The sequence below is a fragment of the Camelus bactrianus genome, chromosome 5, assembly GCF_048773025.1.
Source record: "Camelus bactrianus isolate YW-2024 breed Bactrian camel chromosome 5, ASM4877302v1, whole genome shotgun sequence".
Taxonomy (NCBI): Eukaryota; Metazoa; Chordata; class Mammalia; order Artiodactyla; family Camelidae; genus Camelus; species Camelus bactrianus.
The window spans coordinates 87921974-87942056 of record NC_133543.1 but is presented as its reverse complement, the minus strand read 5'-3'; the positions used below and the strand labels follow the sequence as shown (position 1 = coordinate 87942056).

Here is a 20083-nt window from a genome sequence, read left to right as displayed (position 1 = left end):
AAACTTTTTTTTTTTTTTTTTTTTTGTGGAATCTGCTGTTAATGGCCGATTGGCTGTACATTATTAAACAGGCAGCTGGAGGTCTGCCAGGGTAGGGTGCTTGAGCCAAGACTCACAGCCTGAACACAATGTTCCTAGGAAAACAGTCACCGTGGGGTCCCTGGGGAGGAACACCCAGAGGGAGGGGCTCCAGCTGTTGCTTCTCGCCCTGCTCATCTTTCCCACCCCAGCCTCTGTCTGGTCATCTTGTGGGGCCAGGGCCGTGCTATATCTGGAGCCTAAGCATCCAGGCCCTGTGAGCCCTTTCCCTTCTCCCTGCTCTTTCCCTTTTCACGGTTATGTGGACAGCCTCTTGCTTCTGTCCCTGCCCAGTGAGCCCAGCACTGGCTCTCCTGGCGGCTAGGCTGAGCATTGGGTTGGGAGCTGGACACCTGGTTCTGGGTTGATTCCATTGAGTTCCTCCCTGTGGTGACATTGGGGTTCCCTACTTGTACCCATGTCACTATAAGGATGGTCAACTCTAAATTCTCACCAACATTTTGTAAGCCCCATGGGGTGGCCTTGGAAAGATGCTGCGGTGATTGTTAACCAGGCTTTGTAGCCCTTCCTGCTCCCGTCCAGGTTCTATCGGTGAGACCAGGAGTCATTTCTCACCCAAACTCTGCTGGGAGTGACTGGACACTGGATCCATTCACATCCTTTTGGACAGTCCCTCCAGCCCCCTTGAAGCCAACCAGGGTATAGGTCAAAGGTCTGAAGGTGACTTCAAGTGGAAGAAAAGCAGAGGGTCTGGAGTAGGGTGACCACCATCTTCGTGAAGCCAGCGCCATACTAGGGTATGCGGACAGAAGCAGAGCGTGGGGTCTGTGTCATGCCGGGGCTGGCCCACTGCCTTCTGCACTATCAGGCTGCTGCTGGCACGTGCGTGTGGGGGGTTATGAGTTTGGGAACTGATCCTAAGGAACCTTCTCTGAGCCTCTAGAGATAAGATGGCGTCACAGTTAGGAGTACAAACTGGGCTTTGATCCCATTGCCACTGCTTCTTTGCTGTCTTCTTCTTATTGACTTTGGGCAAGTGACTTCGCCTCTTGTGTCTGAGCTGCTACAACTGTGCAAAGCAGGTTAGAATAACACTCACTCACTCCCAGGGCCGTGGTGCGGAGTGAATGAGCTTGTGCGTGGACGGGGCCTGGCACGTGTGGAGGGCGCACTGGCTGTCGGTGGTCCCTCCCACCACCATTCTGTGCTTCCCCTTCATGTTGCTCAGCACTCTGCATGTCACATGTCTGTGCTTTGGTTTGCTCAGTGTTTCCTCATCCTCCAGACCCTGTACCTGGCTTTGACAGGGGCTTTGGGGCACAGGGCCTGACCCAAGGCAGCACTCACAAAGCATTTGCTGAATGAATGGGTGAGTGAATGAACAAATGAAGGGATGAGGGCTGCCTGGTCAGGGACCAGAACCAGAGAAACAACTGAGCACCTAGAAAGTGGAAAGATCCAGAAACTGTGGAGGACCAGGAATGTCCAGCCTGTGAAGCGACTACTCTGGGAGATGGTGAGTGACTGTGTGTCTGCGTATGTATGATTTTTGAATAAAGCTTGGAAGTCATTTGTTCCCTGAGGCTGGACCCGGGGCCTCAGGAAGTAGGCTGCAGCCAGTGGTGGGAGCTGCTTTGGCTGTGGGGGGAGCTCAGGGTGGGGGGTGAGCAGGCAGAGGCTGGTGGCACGCCAGGCACACGGAGAGCCCCGTGCTGTGTGGGAGGTCAACTTGCCAGGTCCCTGCCGACTTGATGCTGCTGCTTCAGCTAGAAGAGTCACAATCTTTTAGTCGATGTCTCTGAATGTCAGTTTCCTCATCTATAAAATAGGATCAATAATGGTCAATATCCATAGGGTTGTTCAGAGGATTCAAGTGAGTTAATATCCACAAAGCTCTAAGAACATGGAAAGCATTCTATAAATTTGAGCATTTATTAAACAACACCAAAATGATATATCGGAAGAAGAGATGAATTGTGATTCAAGTGGGCGCGGTGATGGCTTCTTTGAAGGAGGATGTGGGGGGAGCATAACCGTACCAAGGGCTGCCCTGGACAGACTCTGCACTTGGCACTCAAAGCGGTTAAGTGACTTGCTTGAGGTCACACCGCCAGTGGGTGGGTGGCCAGGCTTCGGGCGCAGTCTGTGCCTCTCCAAAGCCTGGACTCTCTTCCCTCCACTCCTGAACTCCAGCAGGGCGGGGCTAGATTTCTCTGATTCTCATACCCTGGGAGGGATAGCACCTCACTTCAAGGTGGAGCAAAGTGATTATTATTATCTCTAGGGATGGAACCTAAGTCCTCAGGAGGGAAGTCTCCAGCTCTGTCCAACCCTGAAAATGCTTTATAATTAAAAAAAAAAAAATGGGGAGAGAGTGAGAGTGGGACAAGGGTGAAAGTTTCAACAGCCTGTTGCCATGGAAACCAGGGCAAGGAGAGATAGTCATAAGAAGAACACTGGAGGGACGAGGATATGTTAAGGAGAAGATGTTAAGGAGGAGGAATGGTGAGATGATGGGTAACTTAAGGGGGTACAGGGAAGGGAAGTCGATGCACAGAAGGGTGAGGAGGTGGACGAAGGCCATGCCAGTGATGAGAGAGAGGAGGGAGCAGAACCCAAGGTTTGGTGGGACCTGAGCCAGTGGGCAGCTCCAGATTTGGGGCAAGCGTGGCTGGCTAGGGCCAGTCCCCAAAGGTCGACTGGGCAGTGGCAAGGGGGTAGTTGTAGAGGTGGGAGGTCAGTGGACCAGTACTTGAGCCAGCCTGGGACAGCACGTGTAAGTTCAGCCACCAGCCTGGCTCCTTGCCTCTCCCAGCCTGGCCGGCTCAGCTAAAGGGCCGCTCTCATGCTGGGGCCAGCAGCCTATCGGCTGACCTGGCCTTGTCAGGATGCTGCTCTGTCCTTAGCAGCTGATCAGCCCCTGGCTGTTCCTGCTTCTTGGACATTCAGAGGCGAATGGAAAATGGTCCCAGGCTTCAAGGAATTCACAGAAAAAGGGGCAGAAAGAAAAAGGAGTGCATATGGGCCGTGACGTTTGCCCTGGCTTACCTTCCCGAGAGAGGTTTTCCAGTATTTGATGATCCATGTTGTATCCTTTCTGCATCATCTGAAATAAAAATTGGACCCTATTTCTTTAACCCTCCTGTGCTTTTATTCAACAAATATTTATTGAATATGTACTGTTGTCCCCCCCGGGATGCTCTTTGATTTACAGAGTATAGACGAGGACTTGACATTTCTGATGGTGTCTGAGCAGTGTGGAGTAGAGTGGAACCCTTACCTACTTTGGTTTGGATTCTATACCTCTATTAATGCAATCAAAAGTGCGCATGCCTTTTAGGGGCAACCATAGCCTGCTGTCAGCTGCACTGAATTTCTGTTTTCACCAAATCTTAGACCTTTCCCAAGATTAACTCAGTTTTTTTTTTTTTTAAACTTTTGAACCTTAATTCAGGACTCTACCCCATGGGAAATGTTCCCTTGCTAATTTTGGCTTTTTTGTAAAGTCAGTTTTACACTTCGATTCAGTTTGGCATCTTAGCTTTTCCTTCTACTTTTTGTTTTCTTCGTGTACTTGGTAAACCTCCATTGTAAGTCTTCACCTAAGTTACTGATAAGTATGTTGGACAAGCCAGGGCAGAGGACAGAGCCCTTTGGCAAGTGAGAAAGTTGACATTGATCTATTAATCAACATCCCTTGGCTTGCTGGCTAGGAATCCACTCGGCTTTCTCTCTTGGCTCTAGGCATTTCAGCCTGGATCCTGCCAACACCTTCCTGAAACCCAGATAATCTGGGTTTGGGGATTCCCCGACCGTCCAGTCTCGGAACCTTATAATAATGGGTTAGGGTGGTGGATGTGGGTATGTGAGGCGGTGGGGGTGTGGGCTCTCTGAAAGAATCCAGGCAGAGCCAGTGATTATCACTGAGATAGGCTTAAGGGGAATCCTGTCCTGGAGGCAACTAAATCTCAGGGTCCTTCCAGCTTCAAAATTGTGTTGCTCGGGGAGACAGGGATTCGTGTGTAGTCAACTGGCACCATCAGTGACTCTCTGCCAAGGACCATCATCTGCTTGGAAACGTGTCCGAGGAATCTTCTAAGGGACCTGAGAGGTTATCAGATGAGAAGATGAAAGCCAAGAGGGCCTGAGAGTGACCTTGGGTCACCAAGACATCAGTGGCTGAGCAGGGCTGGAACTTGAGGTCCTGACTCCCAGTCTGAGGCTCTTGGTGCTGAATCCCAGTGCCTCTCCTGGGTGGAAACTGAGACGGTCTCCAGGAGGGGAGAGGCTGCTAGCATGTGTCTTGGGGACAAGCTATTGGCAAGCCGCTTTTTTCTTGCTTTCCCTGCCCTCTGATCCTCCACCCTTAGACTACAGTGCAAATCTGAGAGTAGGAAGCTGGAATGTGGAAGACCTAGTGCTTTTCCCTCCCTGGGGGAGTGTGTGGCAAAGGGCCTGAGGCATTGCTGCACTTTGAGAGATGCTGGGAATGCATGTAAATGAGATGCAAATAGGGGACTGCGGTGAGGAGGGGGTGCCCCTGCTCCTGCCTTGGTCTGGCCTGAGTGTTAAGGATGACAAATAGAAAAGGAAAGGACCAGTGACCTGGGGTGTGAAGCCCAGTTTTGGAAAGAAAGGAGGAAGAAGGGATCTGTGGGGCAGCAGATCTGTGGGGTGTGGCTTTTGGAATCAACTCTGGAGGGTGCCCTAGCCAGGAGGTCCCAGAGGGTGCCCCAGAGATGAAAGCATCCCAGGGGGCAGCCCAAACTCATCTGTAGCTGCAGGAGGGTGGTGTGGTCAGAAGGGGAAGGGCGCAACCCAAATGCACAGACATTCACCACATGTCTAGGGTGACCCCCGGGGCCTGGGTCCCAGCCAGCTGTGTGTTTGGCGCAGCAGAATTCTGAGGCCCTGGGCCTCTCCCCTCAGGGTCTTTGGTGGAGAGGGAGGAAGAGGGTGAGGGCCAAGGGTGCTGGAGAGGGTAGCTCCAGCACCTCCCCCAGAGACCACCCCTCTCCCTGTCCTAGGAAGATTTAAGAAGCCAGTCCCTCCCTGCTGGGTGTTTGTGGTCAACTGTCAGTTCAGAGGAGCTTCCCCTCAGTCCTGTTAAGAGCCTGGGAATCTGGCCTCTCGAGAGTGGGGGTCGAGTGACACGATGCCCTCCAGAGGGGGAGCCGGGGCCTGGCATTCCCACTTGTGCCATATGGCGACTGAGCCTTGAGTTGGAAGATCTGGATCCAAATTCTACCTCTTTCCTCAGCTGCTCTGTGATGTTGGAGTCCCTTAACTGCTCTGAGCCCATCTCTAAGACTGGGAGAAGAATCTATAGTCACGTCCCAGGTTTTAATGGAGATCTGCACGGAGAAACACAAGGGAAAGTTTAGGTGCAGGGCGGGCGTTTAAATATTGACAAAAATGAAATGAGGGAGCAAATGAGATCAGCTCTGGGTGGACCTCCAGCCCCCTCTAGGAAACCTGGATTCAATGCTCTTGGGCATTGAATCTTGGGCACTTTTCTTTCTCTTGGCCCTTTCTTCTCAGTCTTTCAGTAGCCCTCTCTCCCTTTCTGTAGCATCCCCGCCTCTCCTCGTGGCAGTGCCTGATTCAGCACCTGGCCCCAACATGCATGGTTCATTTTCCCTCTCTTCTCAATGGCCTCTCTGTAGCTTCATGGGCAGTCCCATCATCCCCAGCTCCCTCTCCTTCCTCCTTCTGGGTCCCTGTTTCTGACTCAGTCTTTGTCCCACTCTCTCCTCCTGGTTTTTCTGCCCTCCGTTTCTCTAGCGTCTGTCTTCCCTTAACAAGCATCCATTGAATGCTTATTAGATGCCAGGCACTGCCCTGCTCCTTTCTGGGTTCTGTGTCTCTCCTTGCCTCCCTGCTGCAGGCTTCTCTCCCTCCCATCCTCTTAAGCCTCCTGCCCTCCCTTCCCCCAGCTACACTGGGCTCCAACACTGGTATTATTCAGTTTTATGAGAACCCCCTCAGGCCTGCCCCTGAATGGACCAACCACAACTGGAACCAGATGTGCAGTCTTGCGCTTGGGGATGGGAGTGAGGGAGGGAGGAGGGAAGGGGCATAGGCTGGCTCAGGGAGAGGGGAGGGGGTTGGGGGGATGGGAGATGGGAAACCCTGGGAATCCTGAGTTTTTAGGGCTAGGGGAGGAGTGGGGAGGGGAGAGAGAGAAAAGGGACTGTGTAGGCTTCTGAGGAACCGGTTCTGGCTGTGTGTGTGTGTGTGTGTGTGTGTGTGTGTGTGTGTGTGAGATGGTGGGACTGATTGGGGAAAGTGTGTGAGATCAGCTGTGGGACAGCTCTTGGAAATAAAGGAAAAGGCTGCTCTTCTTTGAAATCCTCTAGTTCCTCTTAATTCCTCTGTGTGGTTTCTAGAGACTTGCTGAATTCACAGTTCTGTGCCCAGGTGCCAGAGTGGGAAGGCTGGGGTAGAGGGAATGAAGTTGGGGTGGGGGATGACAGCGGCTGGAGGAGGGCGTCTCTCAGAGCCCCCTGGATCTGCCGCAGACCTGACGTGGGTGGGGTGCACTTGGGACATCCATGTACCAGTCGCATGGTCCCCATATCTTAGCAGAGTCAGTTTTTTGGTTTGCAATTATATAGCTTTAAAGATAAAAGTCTGCAAATAATTATCTTGGTACAGCTTTGTGCAGAATTAAGCATTTAAAAGGGAGGCTTCAAAGACAGGGCCTCATCACAGAGGGCCTCAAATGTCCTGCTGCAGAGCTTGGACTGGATATGGTAGGCGATGGGGACCTGGGACTATTTGAGGTCAAGCAGGATGAAGGTGGGTGTAGGTTGGAAGCAGGTGATGGGGAGGATGGAACTTCTGCTATTCTGTGACCTGGTAGAGGTTCCACTTTTATAGTCAACTCCCCCTTCCACCTCTAGAAGAGCCTAGAACCTTTCCACTTCCCTCCCCTGACTGTGGCTGGCGCAAGGCCCTGAGCTGCTCCTGGTCTGCAGAGGGTGTGCGGGTTGGGCAGGAGAAGGCTATCTGGAGAGTTGGGGCCAGCGAAGGCTGGACAGGGGCCTGAGGAGGCCTGGGCCAGGTTTCCCTATGCAGTCTCAGAGGCATGTTCTGTGGGGCCAGGTCTTTCCCATCTCTGGGCAGTGCCAGAGATTGATTGAACTCATGTCACAGATTGAGGCCGCTGTCAAGGCTGGTAGGTTCTGAGACGCTGGAGCTTGGGACTCTGGGAGGCCAGACTCTTCCCACCTGGGCAGGGATGAGGCCATCTTGCTCTGGAGGCAGCGGGTGGATGCAGTGATGCCTCTATTCCGCCCTCCCCACATAAGGTCCTGAGAAGGTGCCCCTCTCCACCCCCTCCATTCGCCTGGGCTTCCCTATCACTGATGATAGGGGGTGGGGAGCAGCCCTCTAATGTGCTGACCATCCCAGTCACATGGCCCCAGATGCTCCCAAATCTTTCCTGGGCTCCCAAATCTGTTCCTCCTGGGCTCCCCTGTCACTTTACTCTTTGGAAAATTGAAGCCTGGGGAAAGGTTTGGCTGGATTCATAAAATTAGTGATCATCAGAACTGAAAAGGTCTTGAAGACCTTTGGATCCAAAATCATTGGCCAGCAGGGGAAACTGAGTCTCAAAGATGCAGGTCATTGGCCCAGGACCTCCCACATGTCAAAGTGAAGGGCCTTTCAATCTCGAAGGGCTGGGTGGTGGGAAGCTTGGCTCTGGAGACCGAATAGGGTCAGAGTTGCTCTCTGCGCTCTCCTGTGTGGTCTTGGACAAGTCAGCTAACCGCTCCAAGGTCACTTTCTTCAGCTAAAATAACAAGGGAGATTTGAAGATTAAGTGAGAGAGAGAATATTCTTTAAATGTCCAACATACCGATAGTGGACGGCAAATGACTTTTCCCTTCCCCTCAAAATAATCCTGTCTGCTTCTTCACTTTTATCATTTGTATGGTACTCCAAACTTTTGAAATCACATTTCCCCCAATGCTTTTCATCGTAAAAAGCTTTTTACACATGGAAGAGTTGAAAGGATGATATAGTAAACTTCCTGATTCTATAATGAACACTTCGATGTATTTGCTTTATCACATTTCTATCTATTTGGCAATCCATCTTTTTTTTTTTTCCGATGTATTTCAAAGAGAGTTGAAGTATGCATTCCCTTAACTCAGAGTTCAATTCAAATCACTTTTGAGTATACAGTCACAAATGTCTAACTCAGCGCAGGAGAAAAGCAAGGATTGTTACCCCACATTTGCCAAATAAGGGAAAAAAAAACCAGAAGTGATATTCTAGGTCTCCAGTCACCAAGTGAGTTGGTAACAGCATAAAGCAGAATGGTTTGTAAAACTTGCTATTTATTATTATTGTCTCACCAACCATCCTTCTTCACCCAGTAGCCCTTGAGCTGTTTCTCTGCAGCTCTGTCTCTTCCATGGGGTCCTGGACCTCTTGGCATCCCACTCCCTTTCCCTACCTCTGCCCTGCAAGCAAGCCCCCTGCCCCTCCCTATGGGTCCCCAGGGGGGCTGGTGGGCCAGTAGCTGAAGGAGAGGGGAGGCCACCCTTCTTGGCATGCCCTGCCCCAGGCGGATGTGCTCTGCTACCAAGCAGGCGAGCTGGGAGCTGGGCATGAGTGCCCTGGCCCGAGTGCTTCAGGGGTTAAAGGAGGTGGCGGGGCGGACTGCTGGCCGGCTCCGGGAAGGGGGAAGGAGGCGGTGCGCCGATAGCCCGCCCGCTGCCGGGGGAGGGAGCCGGGCGAGCAGCGCCCTCGCTCAGTTGCTCCCAGCAGTGGCCCTGGGACCAGCTCTGCTCCCTGCGCCCGCTCCCCGCCTGGACACAAGGCTCACTCACGCCCTCCTCTCGGCAACCAGCTTTTTGCCAGCCACAGCTGCTGCCCCATCACTGCCCACTGCCCTGTCCTGTGAGCCCAGACACCCACCCAACCCAGTGGCTTCTCTGCCGGAAAGGTGAGTGCGGGGTGTGAGTGTGTGCTCCGTTTGTGTAACTGGCTGCCGACATTGATGCTGTCAGGACCACGATCAGGGCGTAAATTGGGGGAGGGGGCGGTCAGCCCGCCTGATCATGTGTCTCTGGGCTAGGTAGCCCCTCAGGGCCGACCTGTCAGTCCCCTGCCTTCAGTGTCTGGTTCTGGCAGGGATGTCTGGGGCGCGGTTGTCCCTGCTCTGAGAGAGACCAGTCAGAAGGAGTTTTGTTTGCTGGAGAAGTTGCTGGTGTCAGTGGCTGCTTGAGACCCAGACCAGCAGGGGTGAGTGGGGAGGGACATACTGACCAAGGCAGGGGGTAGGTTGGGGGATTTAGGCTCCAGGGTCCCTTCCCCTACATGCCAGCCACCTCAGGGCTGCGTGGAGGAGAGGACCACCACACAGGCGTGGGCATTTTTTCCTCTTCATTTCTTTCCCCGCCACTGGCTGGAGTAGTTCCTGGCACCTTCTTCCTCCTTGGGGCTCTTTTTGTTCCCACCCCTCATCTCCCAGGGGGCCCCCAAGGCAGCAAATGAGGGTCTGGCAGGCCTGGAAAGGTCTCCCGTGCTTCACTCCCCTCAGCGTGGGTCCGTGCTCCTTTGCCTGTGGGCACAGGCTGGCATGAGTGCCCCATGCCACCCTCCCCCATCCAGCAGCTCTTACTCCTTCTACACCCCTCTAGGCAGAAATAGCTAATCCAGGTGGTTAATGAACAGACATACGCAGCTGCCTTTCGCCCCCTTCTCCTTCCTCTGTCCCCACTGCCGCCGTCTCCTGCTCTGACCCTCTGATGCCCTGCCTACCACCCCCTTCCGAGCCAGAGCATCCATACAGAGCTAACTTCAGTGTCTGTCTCCCACCCTCAGTTCAGGACCAGGGCCAGGACTGCCTGGCCAGATGTTTTTAGGCTGGCCACTGTCCTAGTAGAGGAAACTGGGACGGTGGTGACCGAGTGGTGATCAGGAGAAGGCTGCTGTGCTCCCAAGTCTGGTTCCTTACAGGGGAGTGGGATGGGGTTAGGGGACAGGGTAGGTGCTGGCTAGGGGAAGAACTGGTTTAAGGAGGCCAGGACAGGTGGTTGTGGAGCGGGGTGAGGCTAAGAGGGAAAACTGGAAATGAGGGTTCCAGAGTTTTTGGGGACAGGGGCTTCTCTTCTGGAAGCCCCAGTGCCCCTTCCACGTGGCAAAGCCAAGCCAGAGGGGTCAGGAGGGAGAGAGGGGAAATAGCCTTTTTCCTCGAGTCTCTGCTGGGCCTCTTCCTGAAGCTGCCTGGGTGGGGTGGGGTGGGGACCACTGTGGCTTAGACTTGGTCATAAGTTGCTCCCACCCCTGCCAGCTGGTGGCTACTCCAGTCTCCCCCAGCCTCTCTCTCTCCCCCAGGGCCACAAGGCTTGCTACAGCTAAGACACCCTCTTCCCTGACCCCTCTGGCCTAGGGGTGTGGGAGGGAGGACCTGGACCTGGCTCGGGACGGGGAGCTGGATGGGAGAGTTCTAAGTGGGATCAGTGCTGGGATCCCAGCTTGGGGTTGACCTTGACTCTGCTGCCCACAGAGGGCAGGGAGTGGAGGTAGTGGGCCAGGGCCTAGAAGGGTCTCAGCCAGTCTAATAGGACTAAGAGCCAGGACTTTGATCCAGAGCTGAGACTTCTTGGGTGGCGGAGGAGGCAATCTGGGAACCTCTGCTTCCAAATACCTGGCCTTGAACCCTTCTGGCTCTCCTTCTGATCCCTCATCCAGTATTTCATACTTCCCTTCCCCTCAAAGCCCCAGAACCTCCCATGGGAGTTTCGGTGTCCAGAATTGTAAACACAGGGAGCTGGTGGCCAGGTGGAGGGGGGCTGGGGTAGGGTGCAGATGAGTTCAGGGGCAAGGTTACAGTTTGGTGACCATCTTCTCATTGCTGGTGGACTGTGGCTGAAGCCTTGGAGTTTGGGACCTCTCAGTGTCCTGGTTCTACTGAAGAGTTGGAAGCAAAGGGGCAGGATGGATTTTTGTTCGGTGAAGGAAGGTGTGAAGGAGGCCTCCCTAATAAACAAGCCTGGCGGGTCAGCGGGAGAAGGGGCTGCCTTGTAAGGTAGTGAGCTTCCCTTCCAGGGGGGAATTCAGACAGAGGCTGGACAATAGCATGGAAGGATTCCTGAGCTGGGATGTGGTTAGAAGGGATGACCTTGAAGGTCTCCTGGGATGCTGAGGTCCTGGGATTCTTGGAGCTGGGGAATTCTCTGACACCCGCATCAGGGAGCAGGAAGTCAGTGGCCTCTGGCCTGGGGCGTGGGCGCAGACACTCAGGGTCCTCCTCATCCCTGCCATGTTCAGGGAACAGGGAGCCCGCTACTCTCCCTTCACATCCATTGCTCAATGGCCCACCAGGTTGCCTCAGCTGCTTCCTGCAAGGATTCTGAGTTTCTTCTAATTCCTCCTGTCCCCCTCTGCTCCTTGCCCTGCTGGTTAACCAACACCACAAGGGCTGGAGCAGACCTGTGGGCTCCTGGCCTGGTGTGGAATGGAGCGGGAGACGCATGGCAGACCTTTACCCATGTCCCCTGCAGAGTCCGCGCCCTAACCCCACACCGGTGAGGTGCTAACTGGGGGCAGTGGTGTGCTGTGAGGGTGGACAGCTCGAGCCCCTGCCCAGTTTGGCCCCCCAAAAGGGGCTGCCCCAGCCTGCCTGGGGATGGTAGGCAGCAGAGCCAAGATCAGAGATGCAAAAACAACCAAGGCTGCTCTTCTCTGAGCCTCAGTTTCTGAATTTGTAAAATAATACAAGGTTGTCAGGGCAGCTCAAAGTGGTTTGTGTAACTAACAGCTGGGGGTTCAAGCAAAGGGCGTTGTTCTCAAGGGCCTCTCTGGAGTGCAGGAGGAGCAGGCCACCTGCTCCCCCCTGCCAGCCTCTCCAGACCTGTTTTCCAGGTGGAGGTGGGCCTTGAGAGCAGGGAGGAGAGGCAGGGTGGGGGTGGGGTGAAAAGGTTCTAAACACCGAACTCTGGGAGGCTTGGGCGTCCCCTGATGGAGTGAGTGTCAGGGTGGGCTTCTGGGTTGGGCTCTGGACCTACACCTTCTTCTCCCTACCGTCCCTTCTATCTGGGTGCCCCTTGATCCTTTTTCTCCTCAGTGGAGAGAGTGAAGGAGTAGGGTCCCGGCTTTGACTAAGGATGAAGTTCTTTCTGATGTCTAACTTCAATACCTTGGGCCCAGATGAGGCTGCTTAATCAAGACACTCCTTCCTCTGGTCTGACTGGGACCCAGTTCGGGGGTGAGGGGCAGGAAGGTGAAATGCTGAGTGTGCCCTTGAGCCTGGAGAAGTCAGGGTCAGAGCTGGGGCCGGCAGAGGCTGCTTCTGACTTCTTGGCTTATTTCTGGGGCCACAAGTCTCTGATACCCCAGAAAGGAAAACTAAGGTCCAGTTGAGGGATGCATATTGAAGAGGGGAAGAGGAAAGCCCTCTCAGTTACTAGACTCTGAAAAAAGCAAATCAGAAGCAGGTGTGCTGCTGCGGGAGGAAGAGAGTGGGTTTGGGACACTTCTGTCCCTGGCAACCCCCCTCCCCTGGCCCTGGCTCTTAGTTTTCAAAGCTATTAGGTGTGCAGAGGTGTGGGCACCAGTGAGCTGGAACGACGGTAGTGGAGGTGGCAGGGCTGCCAGCCTTGCAGGGCCGTGCTCCCTCCCTCCATGGTGTCCCCTCCATTATGCACAGTCACACGCCACCTTCCTCTCCTTCCTTTTCTCAAATCGCCTGAAACATTTCCCATCTCTGGGTGGCGGGGGTGGTGTAGGAGGTGCAGCTGGATCCCTGGTCTGCTCCTGCCCAGGTTGGTGACCTTGACCATCTTCCTGCTTGTCTACAGTTTGATTTCCCTCAGGGAGGGTGATTGGTCTCTTAGGAGTTGGAGCTTGGGTGGGGTGGGGGTGGTAGGTGGGCCTGAGCCAGTCCCTGGCGCTGCCTCCTCCAGGGTTAGCCTGGGCCCTGTAATCCCTGCCTTTTTAGGGCTGGATGCCTGTAGCTCAGGCCTGGGTGTTCCAGGAGGCTGAGAGGGACTGGCTGAGAAGGGCGGGGTCCTAGGGAGCTGCTGGGCCATGAGGGGTTACAGGAGGGCCTAAGTGGAATCCCATCCTTCTGCTACTATGGGGGGAGGGGCCTAGTCCTAGGTCAGGTCTCCCAGGAAACTTCCTAAGCCTTTTCCAGCAGAGAATGTGGGACCCTTCCGTTCTCCTAGCCCTTGCAAGCTCCCTGTGTGCTGACTTGTCTTCTAACCGGATTAGAAGCTCCTTGAGGGCAGGCCTGTGTCCTTTGCCTCCCTGGTGATCCTTACTGTGCCCGGCAGAGTGCTGCTGAGCACAAATTGACTACCTAATGAGGGGCAGAGGGGTAAGAATTTTAGTTTTTTTATTTTCAATTTTATTTTTAATTTAACTTTTTATACAATTTTTAAAGGTTACTCTCCATTTACAGTTATGACAAAATATTGGCTATATTCCCTATATGAATACATCTTTGCAGCTGATCTCACACCCAATAGCTTTTACCTCCTACCCACCCCGAGTGTTGCCTGCCCCACTCTGCCCTCTTGTAACCACTAGTTTGTTCTCTGTATCTGTGAGTCTGTTTCTTTTCTGTTATATTCACTAGTTTGTTGTATTTTTTAATCTCCACGTATAAGTAACATCATACAGTATTTGTCTTTCTCTGTCTGACTTATTTCACTTAGCGTAATGCCCTAGGCAGTTTTAATAACAGTTTCTGCCTCATGGTGTGGTTGTGAGGATCAAGTGAGTTAGTTTATTTAAAACACTTTGAACAGTGCTGAGCACATAGTAAGTGCTCAGTAAATGTGAGTAATTATTATTATTATTGGTGGTGGCAGTGGTGTTCTTCCCAGAGCCCCACTCTGGGCTGACCCTTTCATCTCCTGTCGTGGTTGTTCTACCCCTAAGATGGGAGGGTTATGGGACCAGAGAGTAGATAGAGGACATGGTGGCATCGTTTTTGCTCAAGGGGTCCTACCATCAGAGCCAGAGAAGAGACCTCCTTTCCCCCTAACTCTTTGTCTCTCTGACTGAGGGGAGGTGGGGTGATGAGGGGACATCTCACGGTCTTCTCTGCCCGGGAGGATGCAGTTATGTTTATGGAGGGCTCTGAGAAAGCTGCTAGCACTGTAAACAAGATGCATTATTGTAAACCAGCCCAGGCTCTCCTTGGATTCCTTCCCATTCCCCGATAAGAGTCACCGAGTCGGAGACTCTCAGGCCTGGCAAGGACATGGCCTGGCCTCCAGGCAGGCTACGCTTGACCATCCATAGGGGTAGCACCTGTATGTTAAAGTGTGATTCCCCTAATATGCTGCAAATTGCTGTGTCTTACACCCTCTATGTCTTTCTGAAATCTAACCTGTGTCCCTCTTGCTGCAACTCTAGCTCAGTCCCTTGTTGGTAGGAAGTGGGGGAACCACACGCAGCCCTTCCTGTGTGCCGTGTAGCTGGGAGCTTTGACTCCGTGGTAGGGGCAGGCTCCTGGCCACATGCCCTCTCCATCCCAGGCCTCCCTGGGGTCCTTTGCTTCCCTGTGCCCCTGACGTTCCTCATTAGCAGCGGTCAGCCTTTGGGGCCTGCCAAGCTACACGCTCCACCTAGCCCTGGTTCCCACCCAGGGAGGCTGAGGTTGCTCCGGGTCGGGGGTTTGAGCTCCATTTCCGGACCCCTGGCCCGCCCAGTTGCAGCTGTAAAAGGCATTAAGCACTTTTTTTGGAGAAAGAATGGGCTTGGGCTGATGATGTTGACAGCTGGGGAGGGTTCCTGAGCTCAGCCCAGCCCTATCTTGCTTCCCCTCCTCAGCCCCTGCTCACCTCTGCCTCATTTCTAGGCCATTGCTCATCTAGAGGAGGGGCTCACCTTTGACCCTTGACCTTGACAGTAGGCAACTGGTCTCCGACCACCCTTTAAGGGGAGCACTCTGTGGGCTCAGCACTGGGCTTGGTGCTGGGGTGGGAATGGAGGGCAGGCAGAGGGCTTCCAGGGAAGTGTAAGGGAGCGTTTCTGCCCTGGGGTCCCAGTGGCCGAGGGCAGTGGGAGAGAGCAAGGCTCTTTCTCCATGCCTGGACTCTGGACGAGTCCCTTCCTTTGCTGAGCCTGGTGTCCTCACCTGTAAGACAGAGGGCTGGAGAGAGGCTAGGCTAGGAGAGTCTGCAAGTCCATCTCCCTGCCGGAGCCTTCCCTGGTCCCAGACTGCGAACTTCACCTTGGATTGACCTTGCTTCCCTCCCCGCCCCGCCCCCACCTCTGGCAATTGCTGGCAGGAAGTCCTGCTGATTAGGGCCCTAATCACCGCTGAGACTCCCAGAAACAGCCAAGCTGGTTGAGCAGAGAGGGACCGCCAGGCCAGGAACGGGGGAAGCACCAGAGAAGCTCCCACCTAGTTACATGGACTGGGGTGTTGACTGTGACTGGGGGACACTAGTTGCCCGCTTGGGATTGGGGTCAGCTCCTTGGGCTGGGGCAGTGCCCGTGCACCTGCTGTAGCCTTGTGGCAGCAGCTGAATGCAGTTGGGCACACTTAAAAGCCTTTTTGGGCATTGGCCCTCTGCCAGGCAAGGTGCCAGGGGTAAGTCTGGGGCTGGAAAAGCCAGAGAGATGTAGTCTAGTAAGAAACAATGGGGAGTAGACAGAGGGTTTCTGCAAAATGCAGAGGGGTCATTGAGCAGGAAACAGTGTAGATGAGCTGGCAAGTGGAGAAAGCTTCAGAGAAGAGGTGCCATTTGAGATGGGTTTTGAAGGTTGAGAAGGAGTTCTATAGGGAGGAAAAGGGACAAAGACTTCTTCAGGCACAGGGGAAAGCACAGAGCCGCGAAAGTAACAATGGATAAAACAAGGGCTCCAGCCCTGTGTCAGAGTTGGACAGGCTTGGGTGACCCTCCCAGCCCTGCTGCTTACTAGCTATGTGACCTTGGGTGGAGCCTCAGTGTCTGCATCTGTATAATGGGGCTAATCCTTACCCTCACAGAGTTATGGTGGGAGATGAAATGAGATCCTACTTGTGAAGTGCTCAGCTCTGTGCCTGGCACAGGCTCAGCCCACAGTAAGTGGTTTGGGTGGGAAAGGCTGGCTTTGGGGGAGCCTGGAGGTGTTGCTTGGGGTCTGGCTGTGGGAAATTTTCTGAGAGAGGTTAAAGAGGGAAGCAGCAGAAGGCTTTAACATAGGAGAAACAGAAGGAGGGTGTTATTGAGAAAGGTGATCTGGACAGCTGTGAAGGCTGTGTTAGGCCAGGGAGACCCGGTGACAAACCCAGGCCCCTGGAGTCCTGTGTTCCAGTTGCTCAGCCTTGGACTGGGAAACTCCAGAGTCACTCCATGCCTCTGGGCTTGCTTCCCACAGGCTGTCCTCTTCTCTTGATCAGGAGGCTGGGGAAGCACTGAGATCTCCTTCCTGGGAGATCTTTCAGGCTGGAAGAGAGCCCTTTTTGGCAAGGCTTCACACACACGAAAGGCTGGACAGACTGCAGCAGGCGGGAGTGAGGGTAGACTGTGGGCAGCTCCAATTTCTAAGGTGTTAAGAAGCTCCTTTGGGGGGCGTCCGTCACCACCTGCCTGGTACCCAGTAGATGCTCACTGTTTGTTGAATGAATCAATGAACAAGAGTGTCCCCGGGCAAGGTGGAGGGACCTGTCTACTTGGAAGCATCAGGTGCCCATCCTGACTGTAAGTGACCTGGTGAGTGTCCGGATAGGGGCTGCCCATCCGGAGCCAAGAGGAGTGTTGAGTGTCTCAGAGGCCAGGTGCCTGGCCCACTGCTGGTGCTTAGTGACTGTGTGGATGAGGGAGCGGGGATTTCAGGAGCTTTAACTTCCCTAAGTGGGGTCTTATCACGAGGGCAGTGTGGTGTGGGGGTCAAGATCAAAGACTCTGCAGCCTCACTGTCTGGATTTGAATCCTGATCCCACCTCTTACAGACTGTGTGACCGCAGACAGCTTACCTAACCTTTCAGTGCTTCAGTTTACTCATCTGTAAAACGTGGGAAATGGAAAGAACAGTGTCCTCTGGACATGCTGCATGAGCCTTGGTTATTATTACTGTATTGGTATTACTATTGTTGGTGCGGAGGGAAAGAGTGGGGCAGGGGCTTCTTGGCAGGGATGAGTGCAGCTTCCCAGAGGGAGATGGGGGAGCATAAGAGATAGAGGGGTCTCCTCTGGAGGCTTTGAAGAATCCTTGGCGCCTTATGAACTGCCTCTGACACCACACATGGCGCTGCCTTTGCTGTGGCCAGCTGAGCGAGCTGAGCGTGGGAGCGGAGGCAGCAGCCAGGCCTGGATTCCAGGCTGGAGCCCTGGGAGAGCAGGGGCAAACCGGAGCGAGGGGCGGGGGAGGAGAGGTGAGCAGAGACGTGGCCAGGACTCTCCCTAATCCCCAGCTGGGACCCCAGGAATTCCTTCCATCATCTCCTGCCAGAGGGCCTGGCCTTTTAGCTCCCGGGCCTCTGGAAGGCCTGTGGTCCATCTCCTTGCTTTCGGCAGACTGTTCCTGATGCCCCTTTACTGTTAGAAAGCGATTGCTCACACTAACCACTGTCTGGCTGCAACTCCTTTCTTCCCGCTCCATCTCACCTTCAGATCTCCCATCGCCAGTGTTGTGGGATGCGCAGCTGCTTTGCAACAGGAGGGAGTGAGGGAAGACTTGGTAGACATCAGAGCCCTGCCCTGATTCCGGGCAGGGGGAAGGGACTATGCAGTGTGGTGGAGGGACTGATGACAGGGGGTCAGGTGGCCTGTTTCTAGTCCCCCTTTAGTACTGTGTGACCTTGTACAAATCACTTCCTCACTCTGAGTGTCAGTTTTCTCGTTTGTGAGATGAGAAGTTGGAGTTGGGAGAGTTCTCACTTTCTATTTGGTGCTGAAATTCTGCCAAGTCCAGAGATGGTTCTGAACAGAGAGGCTCCTGCTCTTGGGGCTGTTGGAAGAGCTGTCTGCCACGAAGGTGGGGGCTCTGGAGGGTCTGTATGTGCCTAGTGTGACGCCCGCTGAGATGCGGGGGAGGTCCCCTCCAGCCCTGGGATTGGAAGAGTCTTTGCCCAGTGACTGCTCCTCCAGCTCCATTTCTTGGAACAGAGTGGAGGGCAACAGCTGTCGGGGGCGAGTGGGCCAGAGTCTCTGAGTCTCTGTCTCAGTGATTCAGGTGGGGATGCTATGGCAGGATTTGAGCTGGTGAAGTGAGGGAGGGAACTGGGCAGATCTGCCGGCTCCCCGTTGGCCACTCTCAGGGGACAGAGTGGGAGTAAGTGATGTGCTGAGCGGTTGGGGTGCAGAGAAGGGTGAGTAACAGTTGTGAGTAACGGCTCATGTCTCTGCTGGGCAGGTGGCCTTTAGACTGTACAGAGCCATCTGGGGCTCCAGAAATGCTATCCGGAGGCCCAGCCACTGAGTCACGGCAGCCTGAGCTCCACTGCCCCTGCCGTCCTTAGGAACAGGGGCCGGTTGCATGCCCATGTCCCCTGTCCCCTTTGCCTCTGTGCCTCACTTTAGTCCCTCCCACCATCTATACCTCCAATCCCCTTGGCCCCATAGCTGCCCTGTCTGTCTTCTAAGCATCCAGGTGACTTGGATTACCTGAAGGATTATAGATTTTATATTCTGGCTGTCCTAGGCTTGAGTCCCAGCTCAACTGCTCATGCTGAGAGGTCTTGGGAAACTTACTTTTCTTGCTGAGGTTCAGTGGCCTCATATGGTAAAACGGAGTATTGCTTGTTGTGCATATTGTTGGAAGGATTAAATGTGATACTGCGTCTGAAGTACACAGTACATTGTAAATATTCAAATGAAATAGTTGTCCGCAAGCCCTAAACTCTTGTTTTGCTCCTCCTCACCACGTCCACACCTAAAATTCCTGCTTCTATGCCTTCATCCCATAATTTTCAGGATGCTTATCCTCCAGTTAGATCTGCCCCATAGTTCGTGCACATGCCCTCCTGTTTCTGCCATCTCCTGCCCAGCTTCCATTGGTGTGCTTTTCCCCGTCATCTTATTCCTACAGAAGAATGGGCAGGGCTCAGTGGAATGGGCGAGTCCAAGGGGAATTTGTCACTTGCCTGGCTGCAGTGTGTGGGCAGGCTCCTGTGGGCATCTTGCACCCCCGTCTCCCCGCCGCTGGTTCGTGCTCTCCCCTCCCCTTGTCTGCCCGCATGGGTCACTTCCCCCTCTGGCTTCCTGAAATCAGCTGAGCTTAGGGCCATACAGACTGCCCCTGCCAATGGGTGTGTTGATGGAGCTGCCGTGTTCCTGTCTGTGCTGCTCTGCTTGGGGTGGGGCGGGAGGGAGCACCAGGGAGTGACTTTGCATCTGGACCTGGCAGTGGTCCTATGGCGTGTGTGGGCTCTGTGTGTGCCTCGGGGCATCTGAGCTGTGTGTGTGCAGTGTCTCTGGGTCACCAGGCGCCTATCTGATATGAGCTCTCTCTCCTGTCCGTTTAAATTCTGCCTGTGTTTTCCCAGCCAGATAGAGCCAGGTCTTCCGCTGCTCCTCCCTCCACCCCCTCTTCCCTCCAGACCTGGTTTCAGATGCGTGCATCTTGGAGGGCCTCCCAGGGAACAAGGAAACATTGCAGGGGGGTGGATATGCGTCAGATGGAGCCAAACAATGCCGGTGACAGCCAGGCCTCTGCTGGCCTTCATTGCTGGCCTGGCTTCAAGTCTCTGCTGCTGGCTAATTGGGAGTGAGAGGGGGCTTCCTGCGACTCGGCCACAGATGCATTTAAAGGAGCTACAAGGATCTGGGCTGTCCTGCTTTCCAGACCTCCTGCTTCCAGGGTTCCTGGTACAGTCCATCAGAGCAGATGGGGTTCCAGAACACCAGCCTTTGACATGAGCTAATTGTGTGGAACGATCACACACTAACTCCTCTTGTCGCTGCCATCTGTGGCCCAGGAGTTTTCTACATGAGTGAATTTTCAGATAATTGAAGCTTAAGGTCATGTGAGAGTCGAAAGCTCCAAAGGAATAAAGGTAAATTGTTCTGATGGGAATCTTTTGCATTGTATTATACTGTTCCGAGCTCTGAAACTTAAGGTAGATGGGACCTTAGGAATCACC

General features: G+C 54.0%; 1 protein-coding gene across 11 annotated transcripts in view; it reads left to right on the top strand.

Moving 5' to 3' along the window:
• The window catches only part of TNS1 (tensin 1), a 194043-nt gene that overhangs the window by 53980 nt on the left and 119980 nt on the right, over window positions 1-20083 (top strand). The window contains exon 1 of one of the 11 annotated variants that reach the window (XM_045512014.2): window positions 8787-8998. The exons of the other annotated variants lie outside the window; for them this stretch is intronic. The gene's annotated coding sequence lies outside the window, so the exon portion shown is untranslated. Of the gene's footprint in view, window positions 1-8786; window positions 8999-20083 lie in introns of those variants that run through there. 11 annotated transcript variants of the gene reach the window in all.